Genomic DNA, 15,161 nt, shown 5'->3' on the forward strand with positions numbered 1-15,161 from the left:
ATCTCTTCTTTTTGGAAAACAGTCTTGACCCTTCTCTCTTCTGCAAGATGACCTAGGTGCCCTTTACTCATACCCATTTTCTTTTTTTTTTTTTTTAAAGATTTTATTTATTTATTTGAGAGAGAGAATGAGAGACAGAGAGCACAAGAGGGAAGCGGGTCAGAGGGAGAAGCAGACCCCCCGCTGAGCAGGGAGCCTGATGTGGGACTCGATCCCGGGACTCCAGGATCATGACCTGAGCCGAAGGCAGTCGCTTAACCAACCAAGCCACCCAGGCGCCCTACTCGTACCCATTTTCTGCACCCCATTAACACCTCTGTGCAGCTCTCTTGATAGCACTTATGACACTTTCTCTCACTGCTAATTTTCTTGTCTGTCACCCTCACTATCCCTGCAGCCCCAGTACCTAACGCTGACCGGCTCTACCTATCATAGGATCTGCAAGTGCTAATTGAAATGAAGTAGGTTGTAATGAAATGGAATCTTCCCTGGTTGGTGCTGCCTGACTTCAATCCAGTTAATCCATTATCATGTGTGACTACTGACTTTGTCAACATGCTACTCCTGCTTTATGGTTTATGACTGAATGTAATTTGCTTTGTCCTGCTTTCCTCGTGGTTTATAAGCTTTTAAGACAGAGAGAAACCTATCTTCTAATTCTGAATGATTTCTCACTCAAATTCTGTTTGAATATTTTGTCAGACACTGGGAAAAACCAAAGGAAACTAAGCATTAATGAGGTCACATTCCATAGAAAAATAAACCCCTCCCAGCTCTCTTCTCTTAAGGGCATGGCCTCAATAAATTTTTCAAGGTAGCTATTTAAAAAGTACCTCTTTTGCCACCATTCACTTCATTCACATCTAATTGAATGTGGAAGGAACCTGGAGTGAGTGAGTGAAATATATATTTTTTAATCTTACTTGGGTAAGAACCTTGAGAAAAGAGCCTGGGGATACCTCTGTGTTTGCTCTCTTACTCCCCTTCCTTATTCACGTAACTCACATTTGTTTTTTAATTGTGTGCCAAGTGTTCTCCTAAGGTTATAAACTGAAGATTGCTGTGATGCAATGGTGGCTAGTACTTGCCCAAGTGTTTGCCCAGATACAGAACACTTCCACATAGGGCATCTCATTTAACTTTCATGTGCCAAAGAGGTGGGCATTGTTACTGCACCTGCTTTCCCAATGATCAGACGCCTCAACTTCAAAAACTCTCTCATCATACCCCTCACTCCAGTCACTGCCTCATCAGCCAGCTCTGAGGGACTTCCCAGCTTCACTCAGATACAACTGGACAGCATCTGTCTTTGGGTGTGCACTCCTGCTTCCTGCCCTGGGGTGTCTCTGACGTCTCAGATGAGCAGCCTGTTGCATGTACTGGCAGCTTAAATATTGTCAAACTTGGGAATGAAGGGGGGGGTCTGTGCTCATGTGGCCTCCCTCAGTCATCAGAGACCCATTTTATAGGGCTCCTCCCAAGGTTTAAGGGCCCATTGCTTGCATCATTGGCCAACTCAATAACACATCCTTGTGTTGGCTCCTTCTTCATCTCCATTTCACTTTTCCTTCCCTCACTTCTACTCCTTGCAGTTTCTTCTCAAATAAACTACCTGTACACAGCATTTTTAACTCCAGCTCTGCTTCCGAGGAAACTGAACTATAATCATGAGCTTGGAAGACTCTCCAAGTATCCCAGTTGTTTACATGGAAGACTGTAACTCATAGTCAGGTCGACTGACTCCCAAATTCCGTGTGCTTTTCTCTCTACCCTCCTTGCGTTGAGAGAACTAATAGTCTAAGCACTTAGAGGCTTAGCTACAGAAACAACTAACTACAGAAGAGAGGTGTCAAGTCAAAAGTAGAAGCAAATGAATTTGGAGCACAGAAAAGAGTGATCAGCGGAACGAGGGTGGGTGTGTGGGCTGGCGAGGAAATGCTTCACAGGGCAGGTGGCCAGGAGGCGTCTCCTAATCACTCTCAACAGGCGGTCCCGTCTGGTATTTTCTCTGCTAGCATAGTCATCTCCTTCTTAGCAAGTAATCACAATGTGTACGTAAACATTTGTTTCTATTTGTTTATTGTCTCTATGTCCCCAGAGGGCAGGTACCACATCAGTTTTGTTTACCACAATATCCCTGGCACTGAACACAGTGACTAGAACATAACTAACAATCAATAAATTAACTAGCAAATTAAAAAAAATCAATCTTAATTGGTGAACAAATCAATAAATTTGTTCTGAATGAACAAATGAATCAGTAAATGAATGGTATCACAGGCAAAGTGAACAGAATAAAGAAAAGCATGGAAGAGTATGAGAATACAATCTATCCAGAGAAATGTCTGTGGTTGGTTATATAGGATGTATTTGTTTGGAAGAGTGGAAAGGCCAGAAGTGGCTGAGGAAAGTATCTCTTACAGTAACACTGAGACCATATAAATATTCAATATATAATACTGCTGGGCAGATAATGTTGCCTGATAACTGGCTATAAAACTTGGGTTATATACTGCACTAAGTGTGTTTTCTGCTCTGTCAGACAGTTGGTGTTGGCAGGGCTGGACTTTGTTTGCAGGTGTGGGCCCTTGCATTACAGGTATGCCTTGGATTATCTGCTGCCATTGTTGCCCATTGTACTTTGTGCAGTTGTATATTGGCAGATCCTGTCCTAAGTCCCACCTGCTGGCTGTACTTCTAGTTCTGCCTACCTCAGAGTTTCTGTTTAGGACTCTTGCTGCCCTTCATTCTCTGCCTTGCCTTTCTCATCTGAACTCTTACAGCATATAACACCAGACTTCAGACCCTTAAGAACAACACAAGGCAGTATAAGATACCTTCTAATTCATTAATTCAAGCATATATTAATGGCTTACTATGGGATAGACACTATACCAGGCACATGTCTCTCCTGGTTGACTCATGATTCTATGCACTCTGCACTGTTCAACTGCCTTGTTTCTCACCTGACAATTCAGAGAGTTACCACTGCCTTCTCTCCGCTCTGGTTTGCTGTGGTGGGCTCACCTAACCTCAATACCTTTCTTGTGGACCATGTTAGCTAAGGATGCTGCTACAAAATTATGATGGAATGATTTCCCTGCTGCCCTGCCTTCAACACAACTCAAGAAAAAAAAATCAAAATATTCCAGCAACCCTCAGACAGTTTCTCTTCTCACTCCCAGAAGTCTGGTTAGAAGTGGACAGCTACCCGTTCCTTTCTGGCTCCTTGACAGCTAAGATTGTACCCTTGGTGTATTGACATTTCAGGAACAAATGAAACTCACCTTTACCATTGCTTATTTTTAGTGTCTCTGCATTTATATTTAGAAAAGCAGTTCTGACAGGCCTCCAAGAGCAACATTCCTGCAATTTTTGCTGGAGCATGGGGAGGCCACAAGGAGGGAAAGGAAGTCATGCATGTTATCCACTGTTTATTTCCTGGACCTAGTGCCCAGCACAGGCACATGTACTATAAAAGAGGCAAAGCGAGAGCAAGAGCCAGGGCTCACCTCCAATTGCTCACACCTGGCCATTCAGCAAGCCTCCTAGTGGCACACATCGGCTTCACTTGCAGGGTTCCTAAGAGAAAGGGAAGTGAGAATCAGGAGGACCAAAAGAGGCGCTGACTAAAAACTGAAGTAAAATCACTCCCAACCTACAACTTGACATATTTTTTCTTCTTTTCGGTTCCTACAAAACATGTTCCTGCGTATTTTTAAAAAGTTCTAAAATAAGTATTATATTCATGTAGTATAAAACTCAAAAGGAAGATTTTGTAACATCTATCATAGACAAAGGATTAATAACTCTAATACCTCTTGGACATTAAGGGGCAAAAGACCAAAATCTTGAGAGAAAAATGAACAAAAGACATGAACAAACAATGATAGGGACGTGTTAAAAGAACACACTGGCCAAATTCAAGTGGTTCTTCTGTATGGTGAAATCTGGGATAATTTGAGCAACAAAATAAATGTTGATAGTAGATATAATGCAGAGAATAAAATAAATATCTATGAGTCCATTCTGACATAAATAATTAAGTAAACAAGTAATTAAGGTGGGAGAGGGAAAGCTCTTTCTCACAGCAGAATTCCAATCCCTAAGTATAGAAGCAATGGTGAAAATATAAATTGCTGGGGCACCTGGGTGGCTCAGTCGGTTAAACGACCTACTCTTGATTTCAGTCAGGTCATGGTCTCAGGGTCCTGAGATTGAGTCTGTGCCTGAGCTGGGGCCCTAGCCCCATGCCCAGCCCCACGTTGGGCTCTGCATTCTGTCAGGAGTCTGCTTGAGATTCTTTCCCTCTCCCTTTGCCCCTCCCTGCCCTGTCCTCACTTGTGCTTGCACTCACTCTCTCTCTGAAATAAATAAAAAAAACCTTAGAAAAAAAAAAGAGGCTACAAAATACTAATCAGCCAACACTACATTAGTCATAGATAAGAATCCCACTCCCCCTGCTTGTGTTCCCTCTCTCGCTGTGTCTCTCTCTGTCAAATAAATAAATAAATCTTAAAAAAAAAAAAAGGAATCACCCATAGGAGCTGAAGTTCCTGGGATAAATCGATTAAGGCAAAAATATTTGCATAGCTTCAAAGTCAGAGTCAAGCTCATGAGACATATTGATCACATAGTTAAGTGAGTTTCCATAACTAAAAAGCTATTCTTTTCTCCTATTTCATGGGGATATACTTTGAAGCTATGCAAATATTTTTGCCTTAATCTATTTATCCCAGGAACTTCAGCTCCTACAGGTGATTCTTATCTATGACTAATACTGTAGTATTTGCTTATTTTATAGCCTCTTTTTTGATATGATGTGCGGAAAAGAGCACAGCACTGCTTCTGTGATATTCTTGCCAAAAGTGTATTCCCTGAATTTTGTCAGGAGGAAACATTAGCCAAACTCAAACCAAGTACATTTTACACAATAACTGGTCATTATTCAGCAAGGTCACAAAAGAAAAACCAAGAGAACTATCCTAGATTGGAGGAGAGCAAGGCAACGTGAACCCTTGACCCTGGAACAGAAAAAAGACATTAGTGGGACAACTGGTGAAATCTGAAAAAGACCTGTAAATAGCTAATAGTATTACAGTTAGGTTAATTTCCTATATGGTGGCTTTACAAGGTGTTAACATTTGAAAAGTAAGAGAGAAGAAGTTTCTGATACTTTCTGCAAATTTTTCCTAGGCCTGAAAATTTTTCAAAATAAAAAGTAAAAATAAATAAAATTTTAAAAGGAAGAAAAGGGTATACAATGTTCCCTTTAACCCATTCTCCAGGAATAAATTTCTTTCCAACAGATAGCTACCGTTAACAGCTTCTCGCTTATCCTTCCAGAGATTTCCCATGTAAACAAACACATGGATATTCATCATGTGTTTATGCATATATGTATTAAGAGATCCTTCTATATAAGTATATGTCATCCACCTAATGACTGTTTAATATTATATAGATTATATGTATTACATATATTAATTACTGATGGTCATTTATGGTTCTAATATTTTGGTATTAGAAACAATACTACAATAAAGGCTTTAGTTCCTGTATATAGTACTTGTAGTATAAATTTCTGGAAGTGTAATTTCTGGTTCAAAGTGTATAAAGATCTTAATTTTTATCGATATGCCCAAATTGGTCTCCACAAGTGATGTACTGGTTTATATTCTTATCATCAGGGTAGACAAGTGCTGATAATTTGTGTTTTGTCAACACAGCGTATAGAGTGCTCTTTGCCCATATGATAGGTAAAAAACATACCTGACTGTAGTTGTGATATGCATTTCTCTTGCTGAGAATCAAGTTAAGGCTTACTTCATATATGTAAACTCCATTTGTGTTTTCTTTTCCATGAACTGTATATTCTTTTTTTTTTTTTTAAGATTTTATTTATTTATTTGACAGAGAGAGACATAGCGAGAGAGGGAACACAAGCAGGGGGAGTTGAGAGGGAGAAGCAGGCTTCCCCGCAGAGCAGGGAGCCCGGTGTGGGGCTCGATCCCAGAACCCTGGGATCACGACCTGAGCCGAAGGCAGACGCTTAACGACTGAGCCACCCAGGAGCCCCATGAACTGTATATTCTTTTACTTTGCTTATGGAAGGGGGTGACTCATTGGTTTTCTTTCACATTATTTCCTAATTTAATGCAACCTTGTAAAATAGGTATATTATCCCCATTTAGTAAAGAGAGGCCCAAAGTTAAAATGCTATTTGTATACTGAGAATCCCAGTTTGTCTAACTTCAACCTGAGCACTTTCTACAGCCTTATTGCCCAGATTAAAGTGAAAAAAGGAAGAAGGAGCACTTTCTCAATTGTTACCTGAAGCACAATAAATTCTTTTTAGGTATAGGTGGAACTGTCCCTAGGTGTTAAATTACCTCCCTTCTTCCTGGGGGAATGACCTCTGGACTTTCACTTGCTCATTGGGTCTCCAATTCTATTTATTTTATGTAAACAAAAGATGAAGAATACAAAGTTTAAAAGGAAGACTTGGAAGTATTCAAATGATGCCTGGAAATTGGGTACAAATTACTAAATATGTTAGAGAACATGGCCAAGTTTGTTTGCAAGCTCTTGATTAATGTGTTCCCCGTATGGTCATGCAATATCAGAGCATAAGAGTCTTTGAGGGTCTTGTGAAAAATGCACTTCCAGGCTCTACCACATGCCACGTACAGAATCCTCATCTCTGTGCACAAAGTATCCACAAGTTCCCAAAAGCTCCCCCGGTGACTCCGACTAAAGTTGATGAACTGCACTGCCATTCAAGGTGTGACCCACAGACCAGCAATTGTACCACCTGGTGCTCATTAGACATACAGAATCTCAAGTTGGTCCCTAGACTGGTGGCCCAGAATCTGCGTTTTAACATGATCTTTAGGAGAATTTATGTGTACATTAAAGTTTGAGAAGCACTGCCCCTAGAATGAAAAAGGATAAAGAGTATTAGGCATAGACTTTTTTTATTGGGGTAAAATGAGCATACAGTTAACTGTACATATTTAAACTGTACAACTGGATAACTTTGCCATATGTTTTCTTCCATGAAATTTTCAGTCAAGAGAATGAACATACCGATCATCGCCCATCATGTCCCTTTATAATCTCTCTTTCCTGCCTCTCTCCCAAACCCTTCCATCCCCAGGTCACCATGTATTAGGTGTCATTATAGATTAGTTTGCATTTTTGAGTTTTTATATATATTGATTGTGTCTGGCTTCTCTCACTCAGTATGATCATTTAGAGATTCATATGTATTATGCATGTATTAATAGTTCATTCCTTTTTACTGCTGAATAGTATCTCATCATTTGGCTATATCAAATTTTTTTATCCATTTTTCTACTGATAGACATTTGGGGTTGTTTTAGTTCTTGGCTATTAAAAATAAAGGTGCTATGAACATTTGTGTATAAGTTTTTGTATGAACATATGATTACATTTCTCTTGGGTAAATACCTGAGTAGAATGGCTGGGTCATACAGTATGCTTAACCTAAGTGCCAAGTTACCTAAATGACTTTGGAAATGAGTGGAGTCTACAAGACTAAAGCAAAAGAAACTGCACATAAGCACTGTATTCTAGTGGATAAAGTTGTTTCCTTGTGTTAATAATTCTGATACTACTACACATGTATTCTGGAATTAAACAATTAAGTAAATGGACAGTGGGTGATAAGAACCAGGTTTCTTGCTGTTGAAGTGAGAATTTACAGATAAGCAAGGGAAGGTGGCCAGAATGATCCTGGTGCTAATGGACTAAAATTGAAGACATAAGTATAAACTCATGTTTAGTTTAACACAGATACAGATGGTTACATACAGAAATATTTATTGATATGCATATATATGCAGGTAAGAATATACACATATATTTTCTTGCTCTGTCAGCTGAGAGGGCCTAGAACAGTGAGTACTCATAGAGTCCAAATTTTGATTTCTAAAACCCTTCTCCAATAAGAGGAACCAGGAGCTCCTTGGAGAAATAGCTACTCCCAGGACTGGGTAGGAAATGTAAAAATGTAGCTGGAGTATCTTAGTCACACAGAGCAAGGGAGTACTCAAAAACAACCCACCATAATGATGGGGCATATAAAAGGCACAAAGAAGCAAACTGGAAAAATTTCCAATAGCCATATTTTAGAGATATATACATACTGAAATACTGACAGAAGAAATGATATGATATCTGGAATTTGCTGCCAAATAACGTAAGGTAAGGGATGGATAGGAGTATAGTTGAAACAAGGTTGGTCATAAATTAATCGTTTTTGAAGCTGGGTGATGGTTACATGGAAGTCAAACTATTCTGTCCACTTGTTTAAATGTTTGAAAATGTCCATTGAAAAAGGATGAGAGAGTTAGAAATTTTTCAGCAACTCGAGTTCCAAGAGAAACACACAATGCTCTTCAAGGATATCAAACTTGTATCTTCTTCTTTTACCTGCCTATTTTAAGGCTTTTCTGATTTTAGCCCCTATTAGCCAAGATTGTTGTACAACCATATCCTGGATGCCCAGGGCTGCCTGCAATTTCCATATTTTATATAAGTGGATTTGGATGCCCAGGCACAGGTTTGCCAGAGGAAACAGGGCAGCCTTTGACAGCATACCTGGAAAGATCTGGAAGCCTCTGTATGAATTATGGAACCTCCAGAAACAGATACTTGAGAAATTAAAGCTCACCGTAGAGTTTCCAACACAATGTGGCCTTCAGCTCCACAGAATCAGGTTCACAAGGACATTTTTTCAATGGTGACATAAATCTATCTCCAGACTTACTGCCGGCAACATATGAAGGTATACTTTTACTAAAGAAAGAGGGAGAGATAAAGAGAGGAAAAGAAAAAAGAAAACAAGGGGGAGAGAATACCTTTTGCATTTTTCCTTTGCAGACCAGTCAAATGGGTATCAACAAAGTAATCATTAGAAAATGGATACTTCCAGCAAGTTCAAAGGAATTTTGAAAGTTAATGAAGGGTTGAAGTGCAGTGCTCATGGAATCATCGAGGTCTTGACAGTACTAAAAATTCTTAAATATTCTTAAATTCTTTTTAAGAAATTATTGAGACATAAATTACATATAGTATGGTTCTATTTTGACAAATGTATAGTATAATCATAGTATAATCATCACCATAATGAAGATATGTAACAGTTCCATCATTTTCCCCAATTTCCCTATATTTCTCTGTAATTAAGCCCTTTACCTCTACTAGCTCCCATTAACCATGGATCTGTTTTTTTTTTTTTTTTGGTTTGTTTGTTTGTTTGGTTTTGCCTTTACCAGAATGCCATAAAGTAAGTAGATTTTTGAGTTCGATTTTATTCACTTAACCATAATCCATTTGGAATTCAGTCATGTTATATGTATCAGTATTTCATTCCTTTTTACTGTAGAATAGTATTCTACAAATTCATCTATTCATCAGTTGAGGTTCACTTGGATTATTTCCAGTTTTTGATGATAATGAATAAAACTGCTGTAAACATTTATGAACACATTTTTGTTTGAACATAAGTTTTTATTTATCTTCGATAAATACCCGAGTTGAGTTTGCTGGGTCTTATGGTAAGTATATATTTAACTTTATAAGAAACTGCCAATCTGTTTTCAAAAGTGGCTGAAATATTTTGTGTTCCCCACAGCAATTTATGAGAGTCCCAGTTGCTCTGTATCCTCAACTGACATTTGGTGTCCTCAGTTTTTCCCTCCATTCTAACAGGTATATTATTGTATCTCATTGTGGTTTTAATTTGCAGTTCCCTGATGACTGATGATATTGAACATATTCATGTTTTTTTCCTATGTATAAATCTCCTTTGGTAAAGTGTTTGTTCAAATCTTTTGCTCAATTTTTAATTGGATTGTTTATTTCCCTTCTGAGAGTTCTTTATGTATTCTGGACACAAGTCCTTCACGAGATGTTTGCTCTGCAAATATTTTCACTCTGATTATGACTTGTCCTTTCATTTTCTTAACAGTGCCTGGATGATTAATTTTATGTGTCAACTGATTGGCCAATGGATGTTAAGATTAAATATTATTTCTGGGTGTGTCTATAAGGACATTCCAGATGAGATTAGTTTCTGAGTTGGTGGATTCAGTAGAATAAATTGCTCTCTTCAATGTGGGTGGCATCATCCAATCCATTGAGGGCCTAAACAGGAGAAAAGGCAGACAAAGGAGGAATTCACCCTTTTTTCTTTATGTCTGATTGCTTGAGCTGAGGCATTGATCTTCTTCTGCCTTGGTGCTCTTAGTTCTGAGGTTTTCAAGCTGGACAGGAATCTATACCTTCAGCTCTCCTGGTTCTCAGGCTTTTGGACTTGATAGTGAATCACACCACTAGCTTTTCTGAATCTCCAAATTTCAGAGTGCAGACCATGGAACTTGTTGGCCTCCATAATTATGTGAGAGACAATTCCCTATAATAAATGTCTCTATCTATTATCTATCTATCTATCTATCTATCTATCTATCTATCTATCTATCTATCATCTATCTATCTATCATCTATCTATCTATCTATCTATCTATCTATCTATCTATCTATCTATCTACCTACCTACCTGATATTGTATCATAACATACAATGGCTTTTGAATAGAACACTTTAATTTTGATAAAACTTAGCAATTTTTAAAAATTTCATGGTTTATGCTTTTTGTGTCCTCTTTAAGAAGTTCTTTGCCTAACACAAAAATCATAAAGATATTCTTCTATTTTGTCTTTTGGAAATTGTATAGTTTTAGGTTACATTTAGGTCTATGATCCAATTTGAGTTAATTCATGGTGTGAAGTAAGGGTAGAGTGTTATTTTATTTATTTTTTACATTTGGATGTCCAATTGTTCCAGCATTATTCATTGAAAAGACTGTTCCTTCTCCTTTGAATTATCTTGTCACATTTGTCAAAATCAATTGACTGTATGTGCAAAGGCCTATTTCTGGGCCCTCAGTTCTGCTCCACTGAATTATATAGGTCTATTCTTAGGCCCAAACCACACACTTTCCAGTAAGTCTTGAAATCAGCTAGTGTGAGCCTTCCAACTTTGTACTTCTTTTTCAAAATTGTTTGGCTATTCTAGAACTACTGACTTTCCATATACACTTTAGGATCGGTTTGTCAATACCTAGAAAAAAGATCTGCTGGGATTTTGGCTGGGATTTTGACTGGGATTGCAATCTATAGCTCAGTTCGGGAGAAATACATCTTAACAATATTGGGTCTTCTAATCCACCACCATAGGATCTCTCTGCATTTATTTAGGGTTTTTTTTTTCTTATCAAGGTTTTATAGTTACTAACATGTAAGACTTGCATATACAGTTGGTCCTTGAACATTGTGGGGGTTAGGGGTGCTAAAATCCTTGTAAAACTTTTGACTCCCCCAAAACGTAGCTACTAATAGCCTACTGTTGACTAGAAGCCTTACTGATAACATCAGCAGTTGATTAGCACGTTTGGTATGCCATATGTATTATATACTGTATTCTTATAAAAAACTAGAGAAAAGGTTAAGAAAATCATAAGGAAGATAAAATACATTTACAGTACTGTACTTATCAAAAAAGTTCCGCATATAAGTAGACCTGTGCAGCTCAAAACCATGTTGTCCCAGGGTCAACCATATTTTGTTAAATTTATCGCTAAACACTTCATGTTTTCTGATACTATTATAAACAATTCTGTCATAATTAATTCAATTTCAATTGTTCATTGCTCATTTATATACAATTGATTTCTGTATATTACTCTTGTATCCTGAGAAACTGCTGTAGGATAAGTAGGGGCTGGTTACATGAGGTTGGGTGAATGGGAAGAAGAGGGAACATCTGACGCAAAGGTACTGAGACATGAACAAGATAAAGCAGGCAAGAAGGCAACCCTAAACATTCTATATTAATCCAAGTGTCAACAGTAAAGCAGGAGTTGGCAGGAAGTGACTCTTCAAAGGGTAAATTATAGGGGCATTTAAGCTAAGCTAAGGAGGTAAGAGGTTTGGAGTTCATTCTGTAGAGAGTGGGTAAGCCACTGACATGTTTTAAACCATCAAGTTTCATAGCAGATTGTGTTTTAGAGAGAATGCACTGATGATTATGAAGAGAATGGATTTGCCTGGGGGAGAGAAGAGAGTGATAAGAGAAGAATGTGAGGCAGGGGGTTTGGTTAGGGAGCTGTTAAAATAATTCAGGACATAAGATTGTAAGGCAGGAACTAAGAGCATGATGGCTGTGAAATAGGAAATTCCTGATGCATTTGAGGATAAGTCAGGTTTTGGTGCCTCTGCGCTCAGGTGCCAGTCTTCCTTATTTCCCAAAAAGACCCCATCCACAATGCACAATAATGCCAAGTCTCTCTAAGCTCGGAAATTTTCATAATTCTCTGTGTTATCCTGTCTGTAATTTACTTTTAAATACTTTAGCATATGCATTATGTCATATATAGGTGGGAACATTAGTTCTAATTCAAATCTGAGGGATAGTTAATTATAATTTAAAGAACCCTAATCAGAAATAAACTTTGCACAGGGATTAGCATTTGAGGTCAGCTCTCCAATATTCTCTGTGTAAATATGCACTAGGAGGTGAGGTGGTTAACATCAAGGGAATCAGAAATATAGTTTCATTGGTAAAACTTTAGTATATATGGATTGACTAGACATCCCCACACTAATTGATTTAGGAACAGCAATCTAATGGGTACAGTAGCCTAACTTTCTTTGAAGAGCATTCCAGGCCTAGGGTTCCCTTTGCCTTTGTATTCCATCACTTAACAAGGGATTCTGATCCAAGAGAAGTTTAGTGGATTCTCTTACATGCTGTTACATCTGTTTTGAGTGAACCTTTCATGCAAAGCACTTGTCAAGTGCTTAAAGATTAGAGAGTGGGGAGTAGGTTTAACAAAAAAGATGTGACTATTGTCCTGCCGGTTAAGACAGACTTGTCTGGGAGGCTAAATTCCACCTGCTTTCATGTAGCCTTACTCCAGGCAAGAGGCTCTCACTCACTTAATCATTTGGTATCTGTAACCTAAATCCAATTGCCTTTGATCAGCAATTGGCCACACTTCCATTCCTTTCAGAAACTTCCAAACTCCCGGGCGCCTGGGTGGCTCAGTCGTTAAGCATCTGCCTTCGGCTCAGGTCATGATCCCAGGGTCCTGGGATCAAGTCCCACATCGGGCTCCCTGCTCGGCAAGAAGTCTGCTTCTCCCTCTCCCATTCCCCCTGCTTGTGTTCCCGCTCTCGCTATTTCTCTCTCTGTCAAATAAATAAATAAAATCTTTAAAAAAAAAAAAAAGAAAAAGAAACTTCCAAACTCCCAATGCTGTCCCCACCAAACTCTGCTCACAGTCTGTCCCCCTGGCCGGTTCTTCCTGGGCCAGAGCTTTCTGGTCCTCTCAGTCCCCAGGCAGTCCCTCTTCAATTTATGTCATATCTCCTCAGGGCATCTTGTGCTCCCTGAATGTCACAGCTATCAGCTTAGCTGCTTATGGTTCTCAGATTATTCTATGTGTTCATCTGACCTCCCCAAATGGGAGACAAACTCTTAGAGGAACAGGATCCCCCTGTCCCTTCCTCCTTTCCATATTTTAAATACTTTGGTCAAGCACTATCCTTGACATTGGTAAACAAGACAAACAGCTTCTGCCCTAAGACAATGTTCAGTTTAGTTAGCAAAATAGACAAGAAAATGGGCAATTTTGAGAGACAATAATAAGGGCTAGGAATTCACTCATTAACTTCTTCATTCATTTGCTCTGCTCATTTCACAAATGTGTATTGAGCTAATCCTACTTTAGCCACTGGCTGACACTGCTCAAGAAAGAGCCTGACCTCATTGATTCATAGTCCACAAAAGGGACTAGCCCACACTCAGAAGAGAAGGAAGTTGAATCCTGAAGGATAGGCAGTTGTGAGGTAAGGCTGATAACCACCAGTTAGTTGGTGCAGAGTGGTGCTTTAAGTTGCTGAGAATCGTCAGCTCCATCTTCCCAACCACAAATATCTAATCCAGGCTTTCTTCCCAGAGAAAAATAAAACCAAGAAATACTACACAATGTTTGCACATGTGTGATGTGCAGTGAGGGGGCACCTCCCTCTCCAGGCTAAAGTTCTCCCAGGAAGCAGCTTCTGAGGTGGAAATCCCCAGAGAATCAACCAGCTTGGGGAGGGGGAAATCCACACTTTCCCTTTAATAGCTGGGTGTTGTTTTTCCCCCATACCCCACTAAGAAGCCTCAAACTAAATTTATAGTTAACCCACAGGAACCTCTTTCTTCTCCAAGTAATAGCCTACTTGACAAGATAGGTTTCTCAATGGGAATGAATACAGCAAAATGTAGCGAGACCAGCGGATTCACCCCTCAGTTCTTTATCTCTATTTCAGAGCTAAATGGCACCAGGCTCCTCTCACCTGAACAAAGCCTGCATTCAGACCACAGTTCTGGAGCTCTGCTTGGCCAAGCTTCCTCTCTGTATCACACAGTCTAGGGTGTTCCCAGTTAACCCATATCCCTCCTCCATAAGAATTCCCCTGTGTGAGGATGAATCAGCAGAATTTTGCCAAAGTTTGAGGTGGGAGGGACCTCCCACGGTGCCTCTGTATTATGGTTATGGAGCTGTGAACTCATCTTTCCAGTTGGCAGACTCTCAAGTTTGCCCAAGAATTGCCTTTCCGTGGTGTGCAAAAGTTCAGTCCCAAAATGACTTGATCTGGGTGTTAAAGAGAAAAATTCAACTGAGTAAATTTGAAGACCTTAATTGGCTATATTCAATGATTCATAAATTGGGCAGCATCCCATCTAGCCAATAAAAAGGAGCTCTGAAGAGCTGCAGAAAGGAAAAGTTTTTAAAGGCAGAAAGGGGGTGGGAAAAGTTTATTAGAGTGCATGGTTTCAGGCACCTTCCTAAGGAGGATGGAAAGGGTGTATCTGGTGATTTCCTCACTAGTGCTGACCAGGTATCTGGATTGACTGGTTAAAGGTTACAGTCCCGGAGAGGCTGAATCTGCAATTTGCTGAGTAAACCTTAGCATAAGTGACTCCATTATGGGCCTGTAGTCTCTCTTTTTTTTTTTTTTAATTTTTGTATTCTTATATTATCCCCAAACATTGCATCATTAGTTTTAGATGTAGTGTTCCAT

At 39.1% G+C, this 15,161-nt stretch overlaps 1 long non-coding RNA gene across 3 annotated transcripts in view; it reads right to left on the bottom strand.

Annotated features, from left to right (window-relative positions):
* LOC123835684 (uncharacterized) overlaps positions 1-15,161 on the bottom strand; it is a 282,269-nt gene that overhangs the window by 105,748 nt on the left and 161,360 nt on the right. For all 3 annotated transcript variants that reach the window (XR_010406596.1, XR_010406594.1, XR_010406595.1), the window contains one exon: positions 3,513-3,582. This is a non-coding gene — a long non-coding RNA (uncharacterized LOC123835684). The remainder of the gene's footprint in view (positions 1-3,512; positions 3,583-15,161) is intronic.

Source organism: Mirounga angustirostris, unplaced genomic scaffold, assembly GCF_029215605.1.
Source record: "Mirounga angustirostris isolate CCGP_5_RB_7025 unplaced genomic scaffold, mMirAng1.0.hap1 SCAF_12, whole genome shotgun sequence".
NCBI lineage: Eukaryota > Metazoa > Chordata > Mammalia > Carnivora > Phocidae > Mirounga > Mirounga angustirostris.